General features: G+C 53.8%; 1 long non-coding RNA gene across 1 annotated transcript; it reads left to right on the forward strand.

The window, feature by feature from the left end:
* The first annotated feature begins 5607 nt into the window (after positions 1-5607).
* Positions 5608-24350, forward strand: LOC144377338 (uncharacterized). The gene is made up of 3 exons (XR_013438246.1): positions 5608-5825; positions 6565-9951; positions 10284-24350. It is a non-coding gene; the product is annotated as an uncharacterized LOC144377338 (long non-coding RNA).
* Positions 24351-25804: the final 1454 nt, after the last annotated feature.

Genomic DNA, 25804 nt, shown 5'->3' on the forward strand with positions numbered 1-25804 from the left:
TGTTAGTAGCAGTCTCCTGTAGAGGTGGTACTGTTGGTTGGACACTTTCGCTCTCTGATAGAAAGGTGTTATTAGCAGTCTCCTGTTGTAACTTTTCCCCTGATGGCTTTTTCTGCTCTAAACTTCCTTCCTCTGTCTCACTAGCTTGAAAGACTTTCTCTTTTACTTGAATCTTTTCCTCTTTCTGACTAACTTGAGAGACCTTCTCTTTTACTTGAATCAATATGTCTTCTCCTTCCTCTACCTTTGTCTGAACTGAAGGCTTTGGACTAAGCAAACAAGATACCAATGTCCACAATGGCAATGTGCCAACTGGCAGAGTCCCTGGGCTTTTCTTTTCTATTCTTTTTAAATCTTCACCATGATGGTCCCACTGTGATATATTTAACAACTCCTCCTTAAAAAGCCATGGGCTACATTTTTGTATTGTATCAACGTATGCCCTGACTGCTCTTCATTTTACTGAGATGCCTCCTTCCTCTAACAATTTACTTAACACTCTTTCAGTTTGTTTTTTACTAATTTCTGATCCCATATTTCTACTATAATACAACCCAACAAGATAATGCCTAACAAAACTGAAACAGAGTGAAACAAAATTGGAACAACACAAAATCATTATAATAGCCTCCTGAAATATCCATCCGTCCTTTCTCCCTATCTGTTCCTCAGATGTGAGCGGTTTTTCTTCCGTCTCACTCATCTCCAGGGACAGGCAACTTAAAACAAAAGTGAAGCAAAACAAAAGAAGAATCTTAAATGGCTACCCATCCTCTCGCCCTGCCCTCAGGGGCGAGCAGTTTACCTTATCACTTGTCCTCAGTCGTTCCCTGTGTGGCCCACCAAATGCCGCAGTCTGGCTGGGCACAATTCAGGAGCCACTTGTCAAAAGAAACTAACTTTATTTTTAGAACCACACACGCCAAACAAAACAGCTCCTCAGGAAAAACCCTCAGAGCCCAACTGCCACCACCGGCTTCCCACAAGCCTCTCACCCCCACACCAGCCTCTCCACCTCCCCCACTCCTCCTGCTCTTGAGGCCGATTGGCTGGGTTGTGTGGGCGGAGCCAAAAAAAGTCCCCCAATGAGCAGCTCCGTGGTCTGAAAGGGTGGGGAAACAGCCCAATGAGCATCACTGCAGAGGAGCCAATCAGTTGGCAGCTGGAAGTTTGCTGGGGCCCCTTCGGCTGTGGCTCTCAACATGAGTGTGTGAGTGTGTGACTGTGGGAGTGTGAGTATGACTGTGTGTGAGTGTGTCTGAGTGTGTGTGAGTGTGTGAGAGAGTATTTAGAGAATGAGAAAGAAGAGAGGGGGGTGGAGTGGGCACCTCAGGGTTCGTGGTGAGTCTTGGGTCATTTCCTCCCTGGCAGAGCCAGGAAGGGAGCCCCTGGGAGACTTGGGGAGAGCTATGCAATACTCTGAGTGTTATAAAATCTTTCAATAAAAAAAACAACCATAAAAGGGGGAGACACCAAAAAGCCGTGCACCTTCACTGAAATTCAAGAAACCCAGGGCCTGTGGGCGCGGTGGCACACATGTGTAATCTCAGCAGCTCGGGAGGCTGAGGCAGGAGGATGGGCAGATCAAAGTCAGCCCCACAACTTAGCAAGGTCCTGAGCAACTTAGCGAGACCCTGTCTCTAGATAAAATACAAAAAGGGCTGGGGATGTGGCTCAGTGGCCCTGGTACCAAAAAAGAAGGAAGAAACCCAGACAGATCTCCAGTGATGTGACACAAAATGTCTTTGGCTTCCTCTGGGCCACCTCCCTCTTAGAGCCTGGCTCACTGCAAGGGCCCCCTGGGGACATCCCTCTCCCCTCCGTGGGCTGCAGGGCTAACCCCGGCTCCCGGGGTCCTCTCGGCTCTCTGGTGCGCCCACGGCCTTCTGGGCCTCCCTTGGTTGAGTAGCCCTAGCTTATCCAGCACCTTGCCCAATGCCGGGGCACAGACCTGAGGGCCGGAGTCCTGGCTGTGACAGTCCCCTGGGGTTTACGTGCTGCCGGGACGCGGCCTGACTGCTTACACCTTTTGACGCCTCGGTTTCCTCATCTGTGAAGCAGGAGCTGGGATCAGTACCCGCCCAAGCCTGTGGTTATAAGGATTCAATGTCATGAGGCCCCTGGAGCACCAGGCAGATAGTAAGTGCTCAGTAAATGACACAACTGTCCCCAGCAGGTGGCCTTGCCCCTGGAACCCTCCGCTAAACAAGGGCCAGCCCCAGGTGTGGCTCCCAGGAGTCTCCCATCAGGCCTGCCTATGGGGGGACACCACTGCTCCCGGCTTCCCCTCCTGCACCGAGGAGGACCGCACCATGGGGCGTGACCACAGGCTCCGACTCACTCCCGCCAGCTGCGGCCAGATGGAAGCATCTTGAGGCCCCACGCCCCCCTTGCTCTCTTTCCCTGCCGGTCTGCGGTGACCACTCTGAGCGATGGAGGCACAGCCAGCTCCCAGCCTGGACGCTGTGTGAGCGAGACAGAAGTCTCAGCGGCCCAAAGCCCGGGCTGTGGGAGCTGTTGGTTTGAGTGTGACTCTATCTGTCTTGACTGATAAGTGGGCTGCCCTGTCCTGGGCCCCGGAGCCTCTGGAATGCTCATTTAGATGAGGGGTCAGTCTCAACTGGAACTTTCCAAGTGTCGCTGACTCCCAGCCAATGCCCCCTCCCTGTTAGGAGCCTCTGTGCTCAACTCGGCCAGCCCCCTGGCTGCCGGCCACTGAAGTGTGGTCACAGAGACGGCCACCTCATTCCCCCAAATATAGATGCATATCAACCCCATCTGCGGCAGGACACTTGGTCACTGTCTTAGTCTAGACATTAAAATTAAGATCTCTTATCAGTTCATTCACTGGGGGAGTCAGGTCAGGCGGCATCGGGGCCAAAATTCCTCTGCCTCCGGCCCAGCTGCTGCTACGTCAGAGAAACAGCTTGTTGGAAGAGAAACCAGGATGAAGGACAGAGTCTGGATGGAGAGCCAAAAAGCCTGGGCTCCAGCCCCAGCTCTGCTTCTTGCTGCAAGTCTGTGTGATAAAGAGGCTATTCAGCTCTGCATCTTCCTGCTTCAGGACCTTTGCACAGGCTGTTGCCTCTCTCTGAACAGTTTCCCCCACCCACTCCCTCTTCACCTTTTTAGCTCTTGTATAACCACCACAGCCCGGAACATCTCAGCTTGAAACACAGGGTCATTGTGCTCAGCATATCCTGTGTGCCACCGGCAGATAAAACCCCTTCCTTTAATAATGTAGTCCCAGATGGTCTCCTGCTAGGCTGAGCCCTATGAAAGAATCTGAGAGGGCCTACAGCTCCCTGGCACCCAGCAGGGAGGGTTGTTTAAAGGTGTCCCACCCACGGGTAGGGGGAGCTGTGGCAGGACCCCTCTTCCTGCTGTGTGGTAGTTAGGCGGCCCTGACCCGGTCCTGTGCTTCCCCCTGGTGTTCATATCTATGATAGCAGCCAGGGAGAGGAGCGCCTAGTGCCTTCCTGACAGCAGCCCCGTGAGGCAAGGTACAAATGAGCAACATCCACGTTTTTCACTTATTTGATAAATAATTATTGAGCACCTGTTTGCCAGGCCTGGTGCGGGAGCTGGTGACTTTCTGCTGAATAGCACCAACAGGCCACGCCACCCCACTCACGGAGCTTCCCTTCCGCCCGTCACCGGGAGAGAAGACAGAGCTCAGATGGACCCGCTGTGTGCATGTGTGTTTCCACACGGGACAAATGCCTGGTGACAGTGACTCATGCTTTGGAGACCCAGATGCTAACTGACTTGTCAAAGTCAGATGCAGCCAAGACTTGGGCCCAGGGATGAGGATCGCAGCTAATAACTATAGAGCCCTAACTCTGAGCCAGGGGCTGTTTGGTTTCCTCATGACAACCCGCCCGTTATCCCTGTTTTGCAGATGGGGAAACAAAGCACAGAGAGGCTAGGATATGTCCAAGATCAGCAGCAGCTCAATGGTGGAGGTAGCTAGATTCCTAGCTGTGTGTGGCCCTGCCCTCAGGGACCTGATGGGCTGCTCGTGGGGACAGAGTCCAGCCTGCTGGGCTTTGAGGCAGGAGGCTGAGAGGGAGGGAAGGCCTCCAGGCAGAGGTGAGGCCCCGGGACTGGTGGACCCAGCCAAGCTCCCGCCTCTGCTTGACTTCTCCAGTGCCTCCTCCTCGCTGCTCCCTGCTGCCCTTGACCTCCACCTGCACAGCCCCCTCAGGGTGCCTGGGACTCCCCTCCACACCCACGGCCTCTCGCCCTCACTCCCCTCCATCTCTGCTCGACGAGGCCACTTGAACCCCAAGGTCTCCTGAGCCCCAGGGACACGGGTGCTCCCTGCCACCTACTTCTCCTCATCTCCACCCTTCCCCACGCTGTCCTTCCCTTGCTTGGCCTGCAGCGCTGGTCTCAAAGCCACAAGGACCCCCATGCAGGGGCTGACTGCTGCGGGTAGTGGCCGGGCCTCATCCCACAGTCTTCAGTGGCAGCTCCAGCACCTGTCACCCGGCTTCCTTGATTCCCAGAGACAAAGTAAGGAGACCCAAGTCAATAATGACACACAAGTGCAATGTGCATGTCCCCACGTGCATCCACCTGCACCTGAACCCCTTTGCACACACGCAGCAGGTGTCCACACAACACACACATACATGTTTACAGTCATGCACATGCACATTCATGCACACACACAGATGTGCACACTTGCACACAGCGCATGCACATGCACACATACATATACACGCGTGTGCACATGCCTACACACAGGCAGCGCCCACACACGCATGCACCCCCTCCCTTGTCAGGGTGCTGACTGCATGGCCCCAGGGCCTGGTACAGAGACCAGCTCAGCTCAGCTCCAGCTGCAGCCAGCAGATTAGGCTTTGGGACACCTGCAGGCTCAGGGCTGAGTCAGGGACACCATTGATCCTCTGCTGCCACCTTGTGGCTTCTTCCCATATAGCACCAGTTGGCCCCCGAGGCCTTCCAGGTTTCTAGATTTAGAGGAGCCCCCTGCCCAGTCCACAGGCTCCTGGGGAATCTGTACCAACCCCCAGGTTTGCCAGCCCCAGGACCAGGCCAGAGGTTCGGCCAGTGCTGTGGGCGGTGAGCGGGGCCTGCATCAGGCGATGGGCCCACCTCTCCCCACCCCACTAATCCTCTCTGCCCCACTCCCCTGCCACCATCTCAGTGTCTGGGGACTCACCTGGCCACTGGTGCAGACAGGTGCTCAGTGACTACAGGAGGAAGGGGAGGGAAGGAGGAGGCGGAGAGGGAAGGACTCAGGCCGTTGCTGTCCTACTAGAGAAATGCCCCTGGGGCCGTGGACGGGCTGGGACACTCAAAGAATTAAGTAAACAGAAGGTGGGGGCCCACCTGGCTGGATGGCAGTGGGGCCTGGAGAGGAGAGGGAGACTCATGCTCCCGCCCGAGGGCAGGTGGGCAGCCCACAGGGCTCTGGATGGGGTGGGGGAGCCTCCAGGTGCTGGTCATCACCCTGCTTCACTCCAAGGAGGGGAACAGAGACTCAGGCCTGCAGAACTGGCTCCCAGTGCAGGAGGAGGAACCCCCAGGGCAGGCAGGGCGAGTGCTCTTTCCCATCAAGGGATAACGGGCCCCAGGATCCTCAAGACCCTTGGGGTGGTTCTCAAACTCGACTTGGCGTGGCTCGGGAATCCTAGGGTGGGCACGGCTAAGGGCAGCCTCTGGGCAGACCGCCAGAGGTCCTTGGGCTCAGTGCACGCCAGGCGGGGCTCCAGGGAGTCCCACAGGGACGCAGGAAGTCTGCAGTGTCCCTTGCTAACACACAGGAAGCAAGTCTTATACTCGGGACCACTGGGGTAGGTAGGGGACCACTGGGGTAGGAAGGGGACCACTGGGGTAGGAAGGGGACCACTGGGGTAGGAAGGGGACCACTGGGGTAGGTAGGGGACCACTGGGGTAGGTAGGGGACCACTGGGGTAGGAAGGGGACCACTGGGGTAGGAAGGGGACCACTGGGGTAGGTAGGGGACCACTGGGGTAGGAAGGGGACCACTGGGGTAGGAAGGGGACCACTGGGGTAGGTAGGGGACCACTGGGGTAGGTAGGGGACCACTGGGGTAGGAAGGGGACCACTGGGGTAGGTAGGGGACCACTGGGGTAGGAAGGGGACCACTGGGGTAGGTAGGGGACCACTGGGGTAGGTAGGGGACCACTGGGGTAGGAAGGGGACCACTGGGGTAGGTAGGGGACCACTGGGGTAGGAAGGGGACCACTGGGGTAGGAAGGGGACCACTGGGGTAGGTAGGGGACCACTGGAACCAGGTCTTGATTGGCCCAACACCCACTCAGCAAGGGCAGGTGGGACCGGTGGATGGAATCACAGAGAAACCTCAGGAGCAAGGGCGTTTCTGGTTAAGCCAATCTGGTAGGATTCTTGCTAACGAGGGTTCAGGGGGTCGGACATCACCTACGGGTTGGTAGAGCATGAGGGTTAAGGTTAGGGTGGAATATCACTAACGATCAGATATCAAGGGGGACCAGATAGCAAAGGTGGGGGTCCTGGCTAGTGTTCTTCACTGAAACTGGGTTTTGCAAGGGAGTGCAGAGAAGGGCCTGTGGGAAGAGTCAGAAGTTGGACCCAGCGAGGAATCTGACCCAGGTGTCTCCAGGACCCTGCAGGGAGCCCGGCTTACTGCCATCAGGAAGGCTTACCAAGGCCGCATCGTGGTGATCCGAGTCACCGGAAGAAGCAGGTTTCTAGGCACCAGCTCTGATCCCGTTAAAGGGTGAGTCGTGAGCCCCCCCCACCATGGAGCCCCCGTGATGCATCAGGAGGAATGAGAATGTGCATGGGCCACCACACCTGGACAGAGGCACAGCCCAGGTGGGCACATTGAGCCCCTCACCTGGGAGAAGAGGAGCGGTCAACCGCTAGCCCTGGGGGTCACGGGCACAGTGTGCACATCTGTTTGAAGCACTGGCTTGTTGTTACCAGTTTAAACCAAGACCACAAGTGGCTCTGGGATCCTACACAGAGAAGGATGATGAGCAGGAGGCGCAGCCTGTTTCCATGTCACAGCCACAGGGGCCAGGACCTTGGAGGCCAGCTGCACGGAGCCCTAGAGGCAGAAGCTTGAGGCTCCTGGCCAAAGCCAGTTCTGCCCAGCCTGGGTCCTGCTTGCCTGTGACCTGTGCTGCTCCGGGTGGGGTTGCCCGTCTGCTTGCCTTAGGAAGAAAAAGAATCTAAAGGGATCGTGTTCATTTCAGTTTTACATTCTTGGATGTTTTAGAAAGCACAGACTCTGCTTTTACTGGACACATGAAGACCCTGATATTTCCCAGCCCTTAAAAATTGTGAGATTCTCCCATTTGAGACAAGGAGTTAGCACCCATGTATACATCTCCTTGTGTTCTTGAACCTTGTTGACATTATCTGAGGGTTTGGGATCCACGGCATCATCATTAGATTATTGGTCTTTTGTTACATAAGCTCCCTTATAAAGATATATTTTGTCTTGGTGCTTTCTGTAACGTGGCCAGACTTACAACAACAAATTCGATTTTAGTCTCTTTTACCTAATTTTGCTGAATACAGCCGGTCCTTCCCAGGTCACATCTCCCCACGCCTATGCTCTTGACTTTGTTTTATCTCTCCAGAGCTGGGGTACTTCTATAAGTAATTTTTTAAAAAACGGGTAGTATGTTTTCCAAGCTCTTGCACCTCTGAGAATAAGTTTCTTCTGCTTTCTTACTTCAATGACAAGTTGGCTGGGTCTGGAACTCTTGATTTTCAACATACTCATTTTTTTTTAAAGAGAGAGAGATAATTTTAATGTTTATTTTTCAGTTTTCGGTGGACACAACATCTTTGTTTGTATGTGGTGCTGAGGATCAAAACCGGGCCGCACACATGCCAGGCGAGCGCGCTACCGCTTGAGCCACATCCCCAGCCCAACATGCTCAAAATTTTAAGGTGCTTTTCCATTGTCCTCTGTAATGGAAGAGCCAAGTCTACTCCCAGACTGCCTCTGGCCAAATACCAGCTCTGTCCTTGGCTGTGTGATGCTGGACAGCTCACGTAACTTCTATGGCTCTCAGCTTGGTCTGTTAACCCACACAACAGCACCAGCACCCACCTCAGAGGGTGGAGTGGAGGACTGAGGGAGCTACAGTCTGCAGGGGACTTGGCTCACGCCTGGGACAGGGAGCACCCTGTGGAGGTCCGTTCCTGTTGTGAGAGCCTCGAGGTCTCCCCTGGTCTCTGGCACTTAGCTGTCATTTCTGTCTGAATGGCTTCCGGGACTTTCTTTCTAATCTGAAAGCCAGAGGCTGCCTGGTGCAGGTGGCCCTGTGCCCTGAACCGCGGCTCCTTTGGCAGATCCGAGTTCCTTTGCTCTGTCTCTTCAATGACAGGGTCGTCCGTTTGTTCGGGGCGCTCATTCCTGGTTGTCTCTCCCTCCTCCTGTCCCTCCGGTCATCTTACCAAGGACCGTCTACCTGGGCACTCCTCCCGGGAGGTGACCCACGGCATCTGTTTTGCTCTTTTCTGCACCAGTGTGGACTTGGATCCTGATCTTGGGCTTCCAGTTTCCAGCCCTGAGGTCCGGGTCCTCTTGCTGACCGTGGAGATGCCTAAGATGACCGGGAGGGTCTTTTGGAGGTTTGCTCCCCTCTCGGACGGGCCCCATTCCCTTTGAACCCCGACTGTTTCATTCCCAGTGCTGCACTGCTTTCTCCCCTCTCACCCTCCTCCAGCCCTGCTGCTCCAGGGTGTGGATGTTTGCAGATGCCAGTCAAGTCCCCAGGTGTTGGCAAATACCTACACACTGACGTCTGCCCACCTCCATGGTCTCCTCTGGGTTCCCAGGGAGTTGTGACCCAAGCGTGCTGCCAAGGACCGACCCTCGTGCCTCCCTCCTGCCCTCCTGGTGCCTGCGCTCTCAGAGTGACCCATCGTGTCCAGTGTCCTCTTTCTTCAACTTTTGTGCAGTGTTGGAAGGTCGAGAAAGAATAGCATCTGGTGTCCTGGTTGGCACAAGCCCTGGTTGGGGGGCAGAGGGCGGGGGGTGGGTGTGTCGTCCTAATCTTTCTCACTGGGAGGGTGTTTGGCACCAGGAGCCTGGGGGGAAAAGCAGGCTCACACGCCGCCCGTCTTACAGCCACTCACTGACTCCCTTTGCCCTTGGGTGAGAGTCTGAATCCTCCCTGCGAGCCCCAAAGCCCGTTCTAGTCTCACCATGCCTTCCTCTGGGCCCCAGTTCCCTGGGCTGACCTTGAACTTTATGTGGTTTTTTGAATACCCCCCCCCGCCCCGCCCCCGTTCACCCTAGACCCTGCAGCTTTGTAGGAGCAGCCTCCTGGGTTGCTTGGCCATTGCTCTCCACCCGTCACAAGAGACTGATGGCAGGGGCTCAAGTGCCCGTCCTCCACAAACCTGTCTTTGGTGTCCCCTGTGGATAAAGGGTCCCTCCATCCCATGCCGTGTTCTGTCATCCACTCGTTTCCTGAATCCTGTTTGGTCTGAACCCCGGGTGGCCTTGGTCATACTGCACCAGGGAGGGCAGGACTTACTGCAAGGTGTCTCCAGGGCTCAGTAGCAGGCACTCAGCAAATGCTCGGGAACTGGACACCACTGTCACTGACCTGCACTGTGCTCCCCTCCCCCTAGCAGGCAGCACGGTCACAAATGTCCCCGTGAGGCTGAATCCCACTGTTGGTGGTGCTGGGGTTCTGGAAGGGACAGCCGCGACTCTGGCTGCCTGAACCTGAGGCCTCTGAGCTCTGCCCTTGCCCACCCTGCGCAGGACCACACCCCGCCCCCCAATAGCTCAACTTTGTAAAGAGCCTTTGAGAATCCAGGAAAGCATCTGAGGGCAAAAGACAGGGAGGGGACTTCTCCTGGGACAAGGTAAAGGTGCAAGAGCCACACACAGAAAACTTGGAGCTGACCTTGAAGGCTGGTTTAGAAAGTTCAAGGACAGAGGTAACGAGCTACCCACGCCCTTTTACCAAACCAGCCTTTTTCTGTTTAGCGCTCCCCCTCCCCCACTCTGCATCCCCCACCTTGGGTTTAGAGACCTGAAAAGATTTATGCAGAAACTGTCCTCTCCAAGACAGAAACTCAGCCCTCCTCTGCCCATGGGAACTGAATATAAAAATAATCACCCGCTTTAGGGCCTGCCATCCACCTTGACAGGGAGGAGGCAGGGTGCAGGGGCGGGGGGCTGCAGAGTGGGGTGGGCAGGAATGAGCAGCCCCAACTGTCCACCGTGGGTCCCTCACTTCGCCAGGTTAAAAAAAGCTATTCCCAAACAGGCTCCTTCTGACGGCCGCGGAGCTGGTGTGGAAGCCACCGAGTGTGTGTATTTGTGGAGTTGTAAGTAGGTCAGATATTTCTGTCGCTAATTATTACTTGTGAAAAAAATATGTCGTGAGCTTGCCTCGGGGAGGGAGTATTGGAAGCAGCATTGATCTTCGGAACCTCTGGGCTGATTTCTCCACTCAGGGACAGAAGGCTGAGAAATGCCAAAACAGGGGCAAGTATCCTCCGTCCAGGTCCAGAGGGGGCAGCTGTGGAGACTCCAGTAGGAAGTCCAGAAGGAAGGGTCTCACCTGGGTGTCCGGGTCCCTCCGCTGAGCCTCAGTTTCCCGTTGGGTTAGGTCTTAGGTTCAGCTCACAGATTCCCATTCCATGAACTTCCCCCGTGGAAGGTGATTCTCTGGAACCTGGGATTTTGTTCCCGTTCTGTTTGGGGGACATGGGCCATTTCCTGTTCTGGGAGGTATAAAGGTAAGGAATCAGTTCAGAAATGAGATCAAATGTTCTGGCAGGAAATATTAGGAGGGAAGTTTTGCGTTCCGTGGAGCAGCCCCACATGCCTAGGTATTTGCCGAGTGTCGAATGCGTGCTAGACATCGTGGCAGTGTGTCGGGCACCCTGGTGTGCAGGACTCTACTTGTTCCTTTGTGGATTTAGGACTGGTGGTCTGTTGTTATGGAGATTCGAAGGGTGAACTTGTCACTTAAGGTTTCAGATGTCAATTCTAGATTTGGTTTAGAACCCAGCCTGACTCCAAGAGGACAGGAGTATCCGCAGCCCTTTCTCTCCTTGGAGAAACCTAACCAACCCCCACAGCTGTGCTGCGGTGAGCCATAAAGAGGACAAACACGGCCCCTCCCCTCCCCTCCCCCTAGATGCAAAGTCTGGATACCAGGGCAGGGAGCTGCTCTAATTAGTTTTATTTCACAGGCTCTGAGACTTGTCAATGCTTTATGCAAAGTTATGCAAAATATGCAAATCACAAGTGTCTCCGGTTGCCTGTAACCCGAAGGGCACCTGTGAGTGTCTGATCTAAAAGTTCTACCTGCAGAGTTTCCTGGTGGTATGGGCAGTGGGAAGGGGGCTGGGTTCCCACCCACAGTGTGGCACCTGCTGGAAAGTCCCTGCTGACAGCCGGGCCAGGAACTGGAGAGCAGCACCTCGGTCCTACAGGCAGTATTTTCCCCAAGTACCTGGGCAGGGGTGAATGGGCTTCACCTGGAAAGTTTTTGTTTTTAATTTTAAAGAAAGGAGACCCGAGTTTCCCTGCCTTCAGAAGGGGTGAGTTGATCTCAAAGAACTTTAGGATCCTGGGACAGTGGGAGCCTTTAGATTCCTGCAGGGAAACTTCTAGAAAGCCTTCCCTCCCTCCACTCCTTCAGTATGTTCCTTGGCTGTCCTCTGCCCGCCTCAGGCACTCGCGCCCAGCGCTCCATGTGTGTGCTGCCCCTGCCCCATGAACTACCTGGCCCTCGGGAACCTGCCCCGTCCTCTCTCGCCTCTGTCCCTGTGCATGCCATTTCTGCTGCCCAGAGTGTCCTTCCCTCCCTTCTCCGTCTGTCTAGTGCCTTCTCTTCCTTCAAGGGCCAGCTCAGTGGTCACTCCGGACACCCACCCCGGCTGGCCCAGGCTCCCTGTCCCCAGCCTTCTTGACCACACTTCAGCTGGCCACTCACCTGCCTTTCCCAGGAGGTGGGGACCTGTTGGTCCTCTCCATGTGTCCCCAGGCCTGGGCCCAGGGTGTCGCCAGCCAACCCATGAAGAAGTAACAAGTAAGGGTGACACCCCCACCCCATTTAGTTCCGAATGGTCCAAAAGAAGCAGTTGCAATGAGCCCCACCCCCCACCCGGCTTGTGACTTTAGACTAAAAATAGGTATAAGGACACCCCGCTCCTCTTACTCCTAATATAAATTTTAATTTTTAATAACTTGAGAAATCAGTGAACTATACCTGTGGGAAAATGATGAGGATCAGCCACATAAATTAATGGAAAGTATGTGTTCACATTATCTAACTGTATTAAGTGTGAATAATAATTAATTATGGATTCCACATGCAGTCTTGTCTTAGAGAATTCTCTAACCCAATGTGAAGGAATTTAAAAAGCCATTCATCACCCCCCTGTGCTCCACCTCAGGCCATAACAGAAAAAGCAATAGCCAAAGAATTTTCCATAATTTATGAAAATCATCATCTTAAAGGGAAAATAACTCTTATTAGGAGCATAATAACTTAGAAAAAGGAACTGTACCCAAGTGTGCCGTTAATATTGTTGTGATCAGCTGACCGGCCTTCCCTGTCTCCTCCACACTCATTTATTCTTTTATCTGTTCCCTGCATGCCCTGTGGTGTGTGGCACACGGACCCGGAGCGTGAACTTCACAGACTGGTTCGGGTTCAAATCCAAGCTCGTCTACTTTCTAGCTGTGTGGTGTTAGGCAAGGTGCTTACTCTCTCTGTGCACATTTCCCTGTCTATAAAATAGCAATAGTATCTGTCTCAGAGGGTTCATATGGGGGATAAATAAGCCAATACATGGGAAGTTCACAGCTAGAGTTTAAGGATTCAGTAAATGCTGCCTCTAGCTTTGGCCTGGTGTGGTACTGGGCATTATTTAAAATAGACCAAGTTTCTGTCCTTGAAGAGATTGCAGATTGGTGAGGGAAACAGACTATAAACAAGCAAGCACACTGAGAATTACAAATTGTGTGTTACTGGTACAGTTTGGGTCTTAAGTGTCCCCCAAAGGCTCCTGTGTTGAAGGATTCGATCCCTGGCCGATGGCAGTACCAGGAGCTGCTGAGACCTTGAGAAGTGGGGCTGGATGAAAGAAGTGAGTTGTTCAAGGGCATGCCCTTGAAGGGAATCTTTTGTTCCCTTCAACTCTTTCTCTCTGCTTCCTGGCCACCACGAGATGAGCAGCTTGGCTCCACTGTGTATCTCTTGCCATAATGTTCTGCCTCACCACAAGCCCAGAAACATTGGTGTCGTGTGACCATGAACTGAAAGCTCTGAGACCATGAGCCAAGATAAATCTTTCCTCCATTAAATTGATTTTCCCAGGTGTTTTGTCACAGTTTCAAAAAGCTGACCAACACAATAACTGGCATCAGAAGTGGGCTAGTTGCTGTCACACCTGTAGTTCTGAAGCCTTCGGAACTGGTTTGCAGAAGGAATCTGGAAGGTTTGGAGGTGTGAGCTAGAAAAAGTTTAGAATGCTATAAGTGGAGTTTGATGGGAAATTGTGGTCAGAGCTTAGAAGACAAGAATGCTGTTAGGAATGCAGTCAGGAAAGGCCAAGCTCATGACGATTCAGATGGGAATGAAGGTTCTACAGGGAACTAAACTAAAGGCCATTTATGTTAGTTACACTCTGAAAATAGCTTGTCTACATTTTGTTCATGCCCTGAGACTTTGTGTGAGGCTGAGTTACCTTTGTGTGGACTAGTTAACCTGGCAGAGCAGGAAGATCTGAAAAATTTACCATTTGACCAAAGGAAGGTTCTGTTGTTGAAAGGACTACTGCCATTAGGAAGAAGCCAAGTACTTTGTACCAGGCCAATGGGAAAGATACCTGGAGGGCATCTCAGGACTCGGCCAGACCCCACCCATCACAGGGTCAAGGGTATAAAAGTGTCAAGGGTATTAAAGCTTATTTGAAAGGGTTTACTTCTAGAAGGGAGCTGGGGGTACCCTGGTCCCCCAGGATTTGTTCACTGTGTTCAGACTTCCAGGCACTCAGAGGTCACTGCTGCCACGGTCCAAGCAGACCTGACTATTGCTTGAGCCAGTGGCAGGTCCTGGCATCATCCACGGGGTGCTCATTTTGCAGGTTTGCAGAGTACCCGAGTTGTGGGGCCACAGGGGCTTCCACGGAGCTTTTAAAGGAAAGCCTGGAGGCCATGCAGTAGGTGGCAGGGCTGGGAGTCCCTATGGGCAGCTCCAGAGAGGGCATTTTACGAAGGTGTGTGAGTGAAGCTGTTGCTGCTGTGGAGACGCCCGGAACCCAGACAGCCGGCAAAGGGCAGCGGCAGGCAGCAAGCAGAGCCAGTCCAGGAGGAGGGCCGTGGGGGCTGGAGTTGGCAAGGCCACGGGGCAGGGCTGTCAAGCTTTCTGAAGGCCACACCAGGCCCCAGTGTGCCCCGGATGATGGACACAGAGCTCCAGGGTTTGATGCTGGCCCGGATGAGTTTCAGTGTCGCTTTGGTGGATCTTAGTGTTTTTCTCTTCCTCCCTTTGGGAGTGGGAATGTCTGCTCTAGGACACTGGGTCTTGGGCATATGTAACTTGCTTTTGAGTTTTCAGGGGCTCACAGCTAAGAGTCTGCCTTGGGTCCCAGAGGAAATGTGGACCCCTCTTCTGAGCAAGGCTGCGACTGTGGAGACCTCGGGGCCTCTTGGAGCCTGAGAGCGGTTCACGTTGTGAGAGGAACACAGCCTCAGGGGTTAAGGGATGGAGTGTCTACCCCAAATCCATGTGTTCGAGGCTTGGTTTCTGGCTGGTAGCACTATTGAGGGTTGGTAGAATGTTTTAAGAGATGAGACCCGGTGGCAGGAAGTAATTCGCTGGAGACCCTTGAAGAAGCTATTTTGCCCCCAGTCTCTTTCTCTGTCTCTCTGTCTCTTTCTTTCTCTCTCCTTCTTGGCCACCATAAAGTGAACAACTTTGCTCAACTACATACTCCCTGCTGTGATGTCCTGTCTCACCACGAGCCCAGAAACAATGAAGCCAAGGGGCCCTGGACTGGCACCTCAAAAACTGTGAGCCCAAACAAATTTTTCTACCTTAAGTTGATTTTCTCAGGCATCTTGTCACAGTAATGGAAACTGACTAACACAGTTACACAGGGAAGTGAATCTATTACCAGGATGGGGAGTATATAAGGGGGACAGGACCAGCTTATCTGAGGACGTGACCTTTAGGTCAGATCTGAAGAGTCAGTATGAGGTGATTAGGTGAAGAGTTGGTAGCAGATGATTCCAGGGCTTCTCTTGGTGCTACACTCGCTACCTGAGTGGCCTTTTTCCTGTCTAGATTCTTTAAAGAATGAACTTGTCACACCAGATATGAAGACACAGTGCCACAGTGATGAGAGCCATGTGATAAAGGAGATAGGAAAGCCATCCAGAGGGAGAGCTCAGAACGAGGTTCATGGATACTTGGGAACGGACAGTCTTTGGAAGTCCAGGGAGAACCACGAGGCAAGAGGGACAGAACAGCTCCCTCCGCGCTGGGAAAACGCTTGCTGAGGAGAGAAAAATAAAGCTCGCTCCTGCTCCACCGTGCCAGCCGGAGAGGGGAGGCTCACTGTCACCACTCCACAGGGGATAGAGGAAAATGGGGGATAATAGGTTTCTGACTGGAGGGGTAGGGAGAAAGCTTCCTAATTAAGACTGAAAAGACACAAACCATGAAGCAGAAAAAAAAGAAAATGGTTACATTCGACGATGTTGAAAGTAAGGATTCCTGTTCAGCAGAGGCGAGGCAGACAGGGTGGGTGAGCCGACACCCACAGGGAGAAGACGAGCAGGTCCAGGCCAGAAAGTGACCGTTACCTGGACCTTTCAAAGGACGGGGTCAAGTCAGTAGGAAAAAGATGCAGGAAACTCAATATAGGATATGGCCAGGGAGGCCATGGAGGGTGGCCAAGGTGGCCATGGAGGGTGGCCGTGAGCACATGAAGAGGTGCACAAAGACTCTGTAAGTCCAGGGTCTGCCCATTCAGCGACTCACCACGCCTCCTTCCTGACCAGTTATGGCAGCCAGGAGGGTGAGCAGAACCACGATGCCGGGAGCCAGAGCTCAGGCGCCTGCGTGCAGAGCGAGCATCCTCAGCAGTGCCGCACGCGTGTTCACAGCAGCAGGTGGCTGAGGGCCCAGGGGACCTGCCAGTCAGCCATCCCCCAGCATCAAGCCATGCTTGGGCCACATGTGCCTGGAGGAAGGAGCCCCCCTCCTAATCCACACAAGTCACCCCCACCCGCCTGGCCTGGGTCTGGTCTGTAGGGCAGCCCCCGACGGAAGAGGGTGCTTTGCCAGTTTTCACAGAGGTGCTGATGGGGTTCGGGGGCCCGGCCTTGGGAAATGAAGGAAATTGAATATTGACCCAGGCCCCAGCCAGGCCACTCTTGAAAGTCCATCTCAGGAATGTCTCCTATGGGACGGGAGGGGCCCTCACAAGGCTGCGACAGTGGTGTCGTTTGGAGAATCAGAGGCCGCCGAGGTGTCCACACCTGAAAAATGTGGTGGAGTCTCTCACGACCAGCTCTTGTGGCAGAAGCCACTGTGACACACCACTGAAGGCACCTAGGAGCTGACTGGAGAACTGAAAAGAACCAGCCCAGAGCCGCAGCGGAGAATTAGTCCTGTTAATTAAAAACGTTTATAAACAGAACAGCACAACCCGCCTTATCAGGACTCCTGCATATTTAAGGGTCTATATCAAGTACATTAGCAAGGATACTCCTGGGGGAGGGGAATACGGTGGGAATCAGGGATGCAGGGTGAACAAAATCGGAAAGAAAAGAGGGGGAGAGAGAGACAGACAGACAGACACTGAGGAGCTGGCCCCCCGCCCTCTGCACCCGAGTCTGCCCAAACCAGCAAGACTCTAACTGAAACAAGGGCCCAATTCCTGCCTGTCCCTGAGTCCTTTCCCTAAGGAGCTGATGCCCTTTGTCTTGGCTCTGGGTGCCCCTGGCACACACTCCCCTTTGCCTGGGAAAGGGCCAGCCACTGATGCAGGAGAGAAGAGCCCACGTCCGGCGTCTGTCCTTCCACCAGGTGCAGACGGCCGTCCTGGTGGCAGCGTGCTGGGTCAGTGCTCTCCTTCCCTCCTCGTCGGGGCACGTGAGACCACCACATGGAGGACAGTGACCTCAGGAAAGGGAAAGCCCATGTGGCCCAGACTCCAGGATCCAGGGGTCTGGTCTCTTTCTTCGCCCTCAGCCTGAGGCGGCCTCAGTTCCCTGGAGGCAGTTCCTGGGGTGACACAGGCTGGGCTCCGGTTCCTCCTGGGCTCGGGTCGGCCTCGCTCTCCAGCCTCCTTCCAGCAGACCTGTCTGGCGGCCGCTCTCCTCCTGGCTGACCCCGAGGGACCCCTCACCGGGTCCTCTGTGGTCACCTGCTGGCTCTGCAGAGGGCCCAGGGCCACGGGTTAGGAGGAGCCTGGCTCCCTGAGCCACCCCTGAGAGGGGCGCCCCATGACCAGAAGCCCCTCTGTCATGGCTCATGAGCAAAACTAGACTCTGATGGTATTCTGGGGTTGTTTCTCACATCCCCAGGGAACTAGTTCCTTTTGGTCCAAGCCAGATGTCCCTGGGGCATTGCCTAATTTGTGCGGGGCTTCTCCACTTTCCACAGTCGAGGTTTCTGTGACCCAGCTCCCTTAATCCTACTTCCGTGTCGCTGAATAGCCTGCGAGAGCGACCGAGTATCCAGAAAAGAGCTGGATACTCGTCCCCCTGGCACCCACCCCCTATAATCCATCACTGTCCTGACCAAGGGAACAAGCAGTCTGAAGGTGTCACCCTCAAAAATTCTTTCATGGTCCCTGTTGTCCTTAGACTAAAGCCAAAAGCCATGTGTACCAGGCCCTACAAGAACTGTGTTAGTTCTATCTCGTGTCCCACCTTGAGTCTAAGGGTCAGCAGAGAAAGCCAGTTCCCCCAACACCAGCCTCAGAGCCTCTGCACGCATCTCAGCTCAGCCCAGCGCTCTGCAGGCTCCTCCTTCTCATCTTGTTTCCCTTAGGGAGTCTGGACACCCCTGGTTCCTGATCCTGCCTGGTGAGGTGCCCTCTGTCTTTCCCAACCCTCCTCACAGTTATCACTGCTGAGCCATCGCGTCCTGAGGGCAGGGCCGAGCCTGTCTTGCTTCTTGCTGGATTTCAATCGCCAGCGGGGCACAGGTCCTGGCTAGGTGACAGTGCGCATAAGTAGCTGTGGAAGGTGCTGTCAGTAAAGTGAATGTTGGAATTTGCATCTTGGGGAGGGAGTCATGTCCTCTGTCATTTCAAAGGGACAAATGGATTTCTCTCCTCTCCAAGGAACAAAAAGGTCATTCTTTGGTGGGTTGGGACCCTAGGGGTCAAGGCGTCAGGTTCACTGTCCATAGAGAGATTCCGTCTTGCACGCGAGCGCGGGTTGCTGAATTTTGAATCTCAGTCTGACCCAGAGATTTATTAAGACGTAAAACCAGTGCCTCCCATGGGAGGCAGGAAGGCTGGGGTGATCTGAGGCCACCACGGAGAGGGGAGGTCCTGGGCGCCAAGGGCACCTTCTCAGCCAAGCCCATCTCCATAGCAATCGCTGTCTCCGCGTTCCCTGGGAGCGGCCGCTGTGTCTTGATCTGTGCACGTAGAGCACCTTGTTAGGTCCTGTTACCTAGAATCCAGACGCGGTCTCCCACCAGGCGTCTGGCGGGTCCCTCCCTCCCTCTCTCTTCTCTCTCTGTCTCTCTCTGGCTAATGACAACAGCACCCCAGGTCCTTTCAGGTAGATTCCAATGACAATCAACTTAAATAACACCGCACCAGGGCTCCTGCCGCTCGTTTGTATTAGCAAGAAGCCAGTTCTCTAGGCCAGGCCCAGAGACTCCAGGGTGCCCCAAACCCAGCACCCTCCCGGTAAGGACTGGGGCTTTGGGGTAGCAGCTGCAGAGCCTCAGACTGACCCCAGGGCAGTCAGACCCTTGGTGGCCTTTAAGGATCGGCCGTTTGCCTGTTGCGTTCTTTTTCACCCTGTTGAGGATACCTGTGTCCTTGACCTGTCCTTGGTGCCATGTTGATGATCCACAGAAATAAATACCTCCCTCCACCTGAGTTTGAACCCCACCCCCAAACACTTGCTGCGTCATTTCACTGTCTTGTCTTCCCACATTGTCCCTTCCCACCCCGCGGGGTCGCTGTCTGGGGGAGGGAGCGGATGAGCTAGGTGTCCTTCCAGGGATTGGGAACCCCTGCCCTCAACCCCATGGGCTGGGCCAGCAAGTCGGATGCTCTTCTCAAGGAGCAGGGCCAGCCAGGCGTGGGGCCCAGGGCCCCAGGCTGCACCCTAGGACAGGAGGAGATGGCTGGGACCCTCCTGAAGGTCGGTCTCTCCTGCCTCTTGGACTCCTTTCCTGGTGCTCGGCCCCACCCCACCCGAGAGGCCATGTTCAAGGTCAGGTGCAGGTGGGCTCCCCCAGGGACTCCCATCTAATGGGTCTGCCCTTGGCTGAGCGCAGGTGGTTCTAAGACCAAGAGTGGAGTCTTCTGCTTCTTCCCTGCTAGGTAGGCACAGGGACCCAAAGGTGCCAGTCGTCTCTCAGGTCTCGCTCTGATACCAGGAGGTCTCTCTCCAAGGCTTGAGGCGTCCTTGCCCCTCTATCCTCAGAACCGCTGACAGGTGGGAGCCAGAAGCCTTGAGCATCCTGCGAGGAGGTGAGCCACCGGGACCTGCAGGCGGCCGTGCCCCTGTGAGCAGGCGTCCCCGGAGCTCACGGGTGATCCCACCGTCCCCTCGGGATGCCCGGGTGAAGCGGGAGCCCTGAGGACCTCAGAAGGTTCGGGAGGATCCAGGCCTGATGGAGGGCTTGGCGGGCCTGGGGAAGAGCTCTCGGTGTAGACAGGGAGAGTCCAGCCAGGTCTGAGTCCCCCAGTGAGCACTCAGGGGGCCACACTTTGGGATGTCCAGGGCTGCTCTGAGGACTAGGAAAGGACTCTGTGACTCAAGATGTGGGAAAGACAGCGTTAGGGAAAGTTCCCCGGTTCATTCACCCACAGATAATCATGAACCACCTGGGTCCTGGGGTCTGTGCAGACGTAAGTCCCTGCTCGGGGCTTAGAGTTCAGTGAGAAGCATGAAGTGTTTCCTACAGGATTCTCAGAGCCTCTGATACATACTGGGCATCACCAAGAGAGGGTAACGTTTGACCCTCTGTGTTTTCCAGAGTTACAGGACCCCAGGAACTCTTGTTGCCAAGGGCATTTAAGAGTTCTGTGGAATAGACTCTGAGGGGCACTGGCCCCATGCAACTTCCCGTTGTACAGATGGGGAAACCGAGGCCACGTTCAAGGTCACCAGGTCGAGTTGGATCTGGAGCCAGAGTCTCCTGACTCACGGTACAGGGCTCTTCCATATCCTTCTCTCCTGGCCTCGCCCTTTTTACAAGGCCCAAGTCAGGAACCTGGTGGAGATAAAGATCTGCAGACTCCCATGATCCCTGCTGGCTCTCGGCTGGGGACCTACTGAGACCTCACACCCCTGACCACGTGGCTCATGTTCCTTGACCTCTCCGGAGCTGATAGGAGCAGTTGTGCTTGTCCCTCGGGGAGAAAGGCAAATGAGGACATGGGAAGAAATGTGAGACTGCTGGGGGAGAAGTCGCTTTATGGAACTCTGGCCAACCCCCGTGTTCAGGGAAGCCGTCCGCCTCCCTGGGTAGACTAACTGTGGGGATTCCCTCCCCTCGTGGGCATCAGAGTGGTGTCTGCGAAGAGCTTGCAATGTCCAGGGGCAAGGCTGAGGCACAGAGCGGGAGGCGGAGGAGACCCAGGGGGAATCTTCTGCATGATGTCATCGGCTGGTGACATTGCCTGGAACTGGGACCCCTCGGCATGCCCATGCTCTTAATCAAGAAGAGGATTATCTGAAAGGGATGGAAAGCTCTTAATCTATGAAGCAGGAGCCAGAAGTTTGGGGAGAATCAAAGAAAGCTCCACGTGTCAGGGGACGTGGGTCGGCAGCACTCTGGTGAGCAGGGCGGCGCTCAGGCTCTGCTGTGTGTCTCAGGCTCTGTTCTAGGAGCTTCCAGACACCTCGGCAACAAGAAACATCACATTTTGCTGACAAGGACAACCAGGTCTGGGGAGGTCAACGTAGACCCAAGTTTGCCTGAGCCGAAAGCAGTGTCCGTCCCCCTTCCTCCCGTGGCCCGCCCCTGGGTACAGCGTTATCACATCCTGAGCAACGACTGTTCTAGAAAACAGCCTACACATCAATCACGCAAGAACACAGGCGGCCTTATCAGCCCGAAATGGGTGCTTCCGACCTCTACGGGAGCCTGGCCTCCTTCCCCTTCTGGAATTTTCCACTTCTCCTTCTCCTGGCACTGGCTTCCTGAAAACACAGGAACCTTATAATGAAATAGAACAGCCGGGCCCGCCACACGCCCAGCCCCTTCCACCGGCTTTATTTTTTTCTTTTCTAAATATTTCTTTACATTTTCTTCATATGGTATCTTTGATTTCATGACATTTCAACAACCTCCATAAGTGATCTTAACATTTCCCCTAAACTGGAAAAAGAAAAAAAAAAGAAAAAAAAAATAAAGCAACACTCTCCTGGGGAGAAAAGGAAAATTGTATGTTCTTTTGTTTACAGGAATGTACAGAAAATCATTATTCTCCATGTGACCTTGGTGATTTTCCACTGTGATATCAAAAGAGAAATGGATCAACTGGAGTTTGCAACCCATCTCGAGGGATTTCTTTTCCATCTGGGTGACCCTTGATAGGCTTCGGAGCGCAGAGCTATTTTTGAAATTAAAGAGGAAATGCTGAGGGGTGGCCCTGGCCGGCAAGAGTCCCCCGCCCCACCGCCCATGCTAACTTATTCTGATGGTTGCTTATTTTTATTTTTATTTAATCTGATGTTTTGATGCAATTGTTGGTATTTTGTGTTTGACCTTAAACAAGTATAATTCATCTTGGGCAAGCCAGGACAGGCAATGGCTATTAGTGACCAAGACACAATCTTTTTTTTTTTTTTTTATTTCTCCTTAAAATATGATTCAGCCAAGTTCAATGAGTCGATGCAGGGCAAGGTTAATCCGGGGCAAGGGAGCTGGCACGGTTTTGATCTCAGCTCTCTTTGATCATAATTGACTCCTCTGCCACCAAGAGCAGAGCCCGTTTCCTCTCTGCCCAAGGTTTTCACCAAGAGGCCTTTACATCTATGGAAAGACTTGAGCCAAGTCCTGACCCATGGATCCTGGTGCAGAAAATGCAGATTCAGAATGAAGAATTGCTTTCCTAAAATTCCGAGCTATGCAAATATCAGGTAGAGAAGACAGAGCCCCAGAATGGGAGCCAGTTACGGTCATTCTCCCACTGACGTGAGGTCGAGGGTGGTGACTGTGCCCGTTTTACAGATGAAGGTACTGAGACACGGAGAGCTGAGCTAATGTGCCCCGTGGTCAGTAGCGGAGCCTTGTGTGCAAGGGCACGAGATCTCTACAGAGACTGAGAACTTGACGACCAAACTTATAGCCTTTGGGATTTGCTGTGTGACCTGGGAGCAATCCCTTCCTTTTCTGACCCTTACTTTCTTCTCCTTTAAAATAAGGGGGCTCCGTGGGATGATTTCTAGGACCCTTTCTGTCACTGACCACACATAAAATGTTGTGATCCTCCCCAAAGTCCAACAGGCATCCAGACCTCATAGGGGGCCATGGTCAAGTTCAATCTCCAGGGTCTGAAGAAAGGTTTCAGCAGGGAGGAAGAGAGGCAGTACTGAGTAGGTGCAGGCTCCCTGTACCCCCTGTCTCGCACGGGTGATTTACCTCCACTTGATTGACGGTCACCATTATTTAATGAAGCAGGTACCATTATCATTCCTATTTTACACATGGGAAAACTGAGGCCTACAGAGGGCCGAGGTTGAAGGTCCTATAATTGAGCAGTGGTAGATCCAGCATTAGCCTCCAGGTTTCCCCCAAGCAAGTTGCTTGTAACTGACGGTCCATCTAATTGTGTGCTCTCTAGCCATGACTTTGGAGGGCAGTGATTGTGTCTCAAGGTTTTTTTTTTTTTTCTTTTCTTTTCCCTGAATCTCTAGGTACCATTATAGAATCTGGCCCTAAATAGGTGGACAATAGCATTGTGGAATGAACGGGTGGGTGGATGGGTGACGGGTGGGTGGACCAGACCCCACAGAGCACATTCCACCCACTGTGCTGTGGGGAGTTCTCAGCTGGGAGGGGGTCAGGGGGTGGGAAGAAGGACAGAGAAAGAGTTAAAGACCAAGGGCTGCATCTGATCCGGTTCCCAGGCCAGCCGTCCACCCTCCTTCGCAAGCTCAGAATTGAGCTCAAATTGGCAAAACGTCTTGTGGACCTGCTCATTTCTAGATCAGCGCCTATAAAGGCTGTGAGCTGATTCCTTTCTCCTACTGGGCTTGCATACGGAGCTCGGGGGCTTACTGTCGAGTTTGACTTTCTTCTTTGCACTTTCTTTTGTATTTTCAGAATTTTGTGTGATGGTTTTTAAAAAGTCAAATAAGGGCTGGGTGGTGGCTCCTTCCATCCTCAGCCCCACGTAAAATAAATAAATAAAACAAAGGCATTGTGTCGAAAGGCTCGGGAACCGCGGAGGCTGCAGGGAGGCCCAGCTCTGGTTCAAGTGTTCTGTGTCCATCCATGACTAAAAATATGTATTTAAAGAATTTCTTTTAAAAAGCAAAATAAATGTGTAATTCTTAAAGATAGGACCAAAACAAGATCGCCTCTTCATCTCAATGCTTTGGAAAACAGAAAATTGGTTATTTGGGGGGACATTACACTGATAGTAATTGTGGTACTGAATGAAAGAGGACTTTTTTAAAAAATCAAGAAGAAAAAAGGAAGAGAAAGGTTGAGAAGGAAGATCAAGTTGGAAGCCCTGCCGCTACCACGGATGGCCACAAGAGGGCGCGTCAGGGTCAGCGGGAAGGCAAAACTCAAGCCTGAGATCCACCCCAGGCCAGCAGCAAATGACCAATGGGTAGGTCTGGACGCTTGGCCATGACCACGCCTCCCTGTACTTTACTGCTTACATCAGTCTCCTCCTTCCTTGCCTCATTTGAGCTTCACAAGGTCAGTTCCTGTTGGGACTGCCCCTTGGGGGCACTTGTGCTTCTCTCTTTGCTGAGTGGACACAACTGGCACTTGGCACGTGGGTGTGGCCAGGGCAGCAGAGATGTAAGTGGCCTGTCACACGCCGCACAGCCCCCTCTTTGAGATGTGACACTCCCACCCTGCCCAATGCACCCCCTATCAGAAACCCTGGGCTTGGAGCAACCATATTAAAGACATTTTTCACCAGTCCTGTCAAAATCAGCCTGGTTCTGCAGGGCACCAGAATTGGACCAATGAACTCCTCCCATTTCCCCTGGGAAGGAGTGTCCCAGGAGGGCCCTAGATGGGAGGGCGGGAACGAGATTTTTCTGTACATCACTGTGACTGCAGAGCAGGGAGTCAACTAGGCGGAAACTCGCAGGGGGACACCCAGCGTATTTGACCCCACGGGCCCCCACAACACCCTGGCAAGGAGGTGTGGCTATTCCCATTATAAGGTGGGGGAATTGAGGCTCAGAGAGCCCTCAGGGGGGAAGTCACTGGCCCAGTGCCTCCCGGTTACACAGAATCAAAATTTCAACCCCAGAAGGACCCAGGCTCCCCCAGCCCAGCACCTCCTCTGTGGGGAGAACCGGGCCTGGGGGTACTTTCCAGGGAGGCAGTGAGAATCAGCAGGGATCAAGGCTCCGACTCCTGCTGGGGAATCGTAGGAGGCTGCGGGGAGGCCCAGCTCTGGTTCAAGTGTTCTGTGAGCCCGCACACGAAATCTGTTTCTTTTTCCCCATTAATGGATGCTTTAGTTACACTTCTTACTATAATTACTCTGCAGTAATTAACAAGGGAAAATAACCCATCTGGGTCTCTACTGTGGCTCCAAACAGATGCACAAGATGCAGAGGCACGTGGAGGCCCTTACGATGATTTCACCAATAGATAACCAGGCGCCTACTCTGCACCCGCGGTGAGCCAATGCACAAGGGCCCGCTGGCCATGAGGGCAGAGTAGTCCAGGAAGGGGCAAGAGGGTAGCAGAGATGGGCGGGGGTGGGGGGACACCAACACGTGGAGGGGATGTTAGTGAATGACAAGTGCTTTGAAGACAATGAAACAGTGCAACACGTTGCCAGGGACAGCCTTTCCCGCAGGTGACATTTGAGCTGAGGCCTGGGGAGAGATGGGAGAAGAGCCAATGCCAAGGCCCTGGGGTAGGACTGTGTTGATCCCACTTGAGAAGATCCACAGGTCAGCGTGGCCGAGTCAGAGCCCTGTGGCAGCGTGGAGTGGGTACTGGCTCAGAGGGGACTGAGACGCCTAGGTTTCTGGAGGCCACAGGAAAGCAGCCAGATGTTCCTTGAAGCTTAGTGGGAAGCCCACTGGGGGGACTGTCACGGCAGAGTCTGATTTTGTGTTTTTCCAAATATTTGGGCTGCTTTTGAAAAATGTAATCTGTACAGGGGAGGCCAGAGGAGAAGAGGGGAGCCCAGTAGGAAGCCGTGGCCCAGAGGAAGGCCTGGGAATGGGGCAGGCGGGGAGAGGGACAGGCAGAGGAGGAGCCTGGTGCCCATGGCCTTTGCTGTCCCTCTTCTCTTGCTCCTCATCCTTGCAAAGGAGCTCCAGGTTCCTGCCCTGTGGGGCCGGCAGCTAGGTTCCTTGGGAGAAAACACGGGCTCTCCTGCGGCACAGAACCCAGGGCCTGGTTCC

Source organism: Ictidomys tridecemlineatus, chromosome 4 (genome assembly GCF_052094955.1).
Source record: "Ictidomys tridecemlineatus isolate mIctTri1 chromosome 4, mIctTri1.hap1, whole genome shotgun sequence".
In the NCBI taxonomy this organism is placed as follows: domain Eukaryota; kingdom Metazoa; phylum Chordata; class Mammalia; order Rodentia; family Sciuridae; genus Ictidomys; species Ictidomys tridecemlineatus.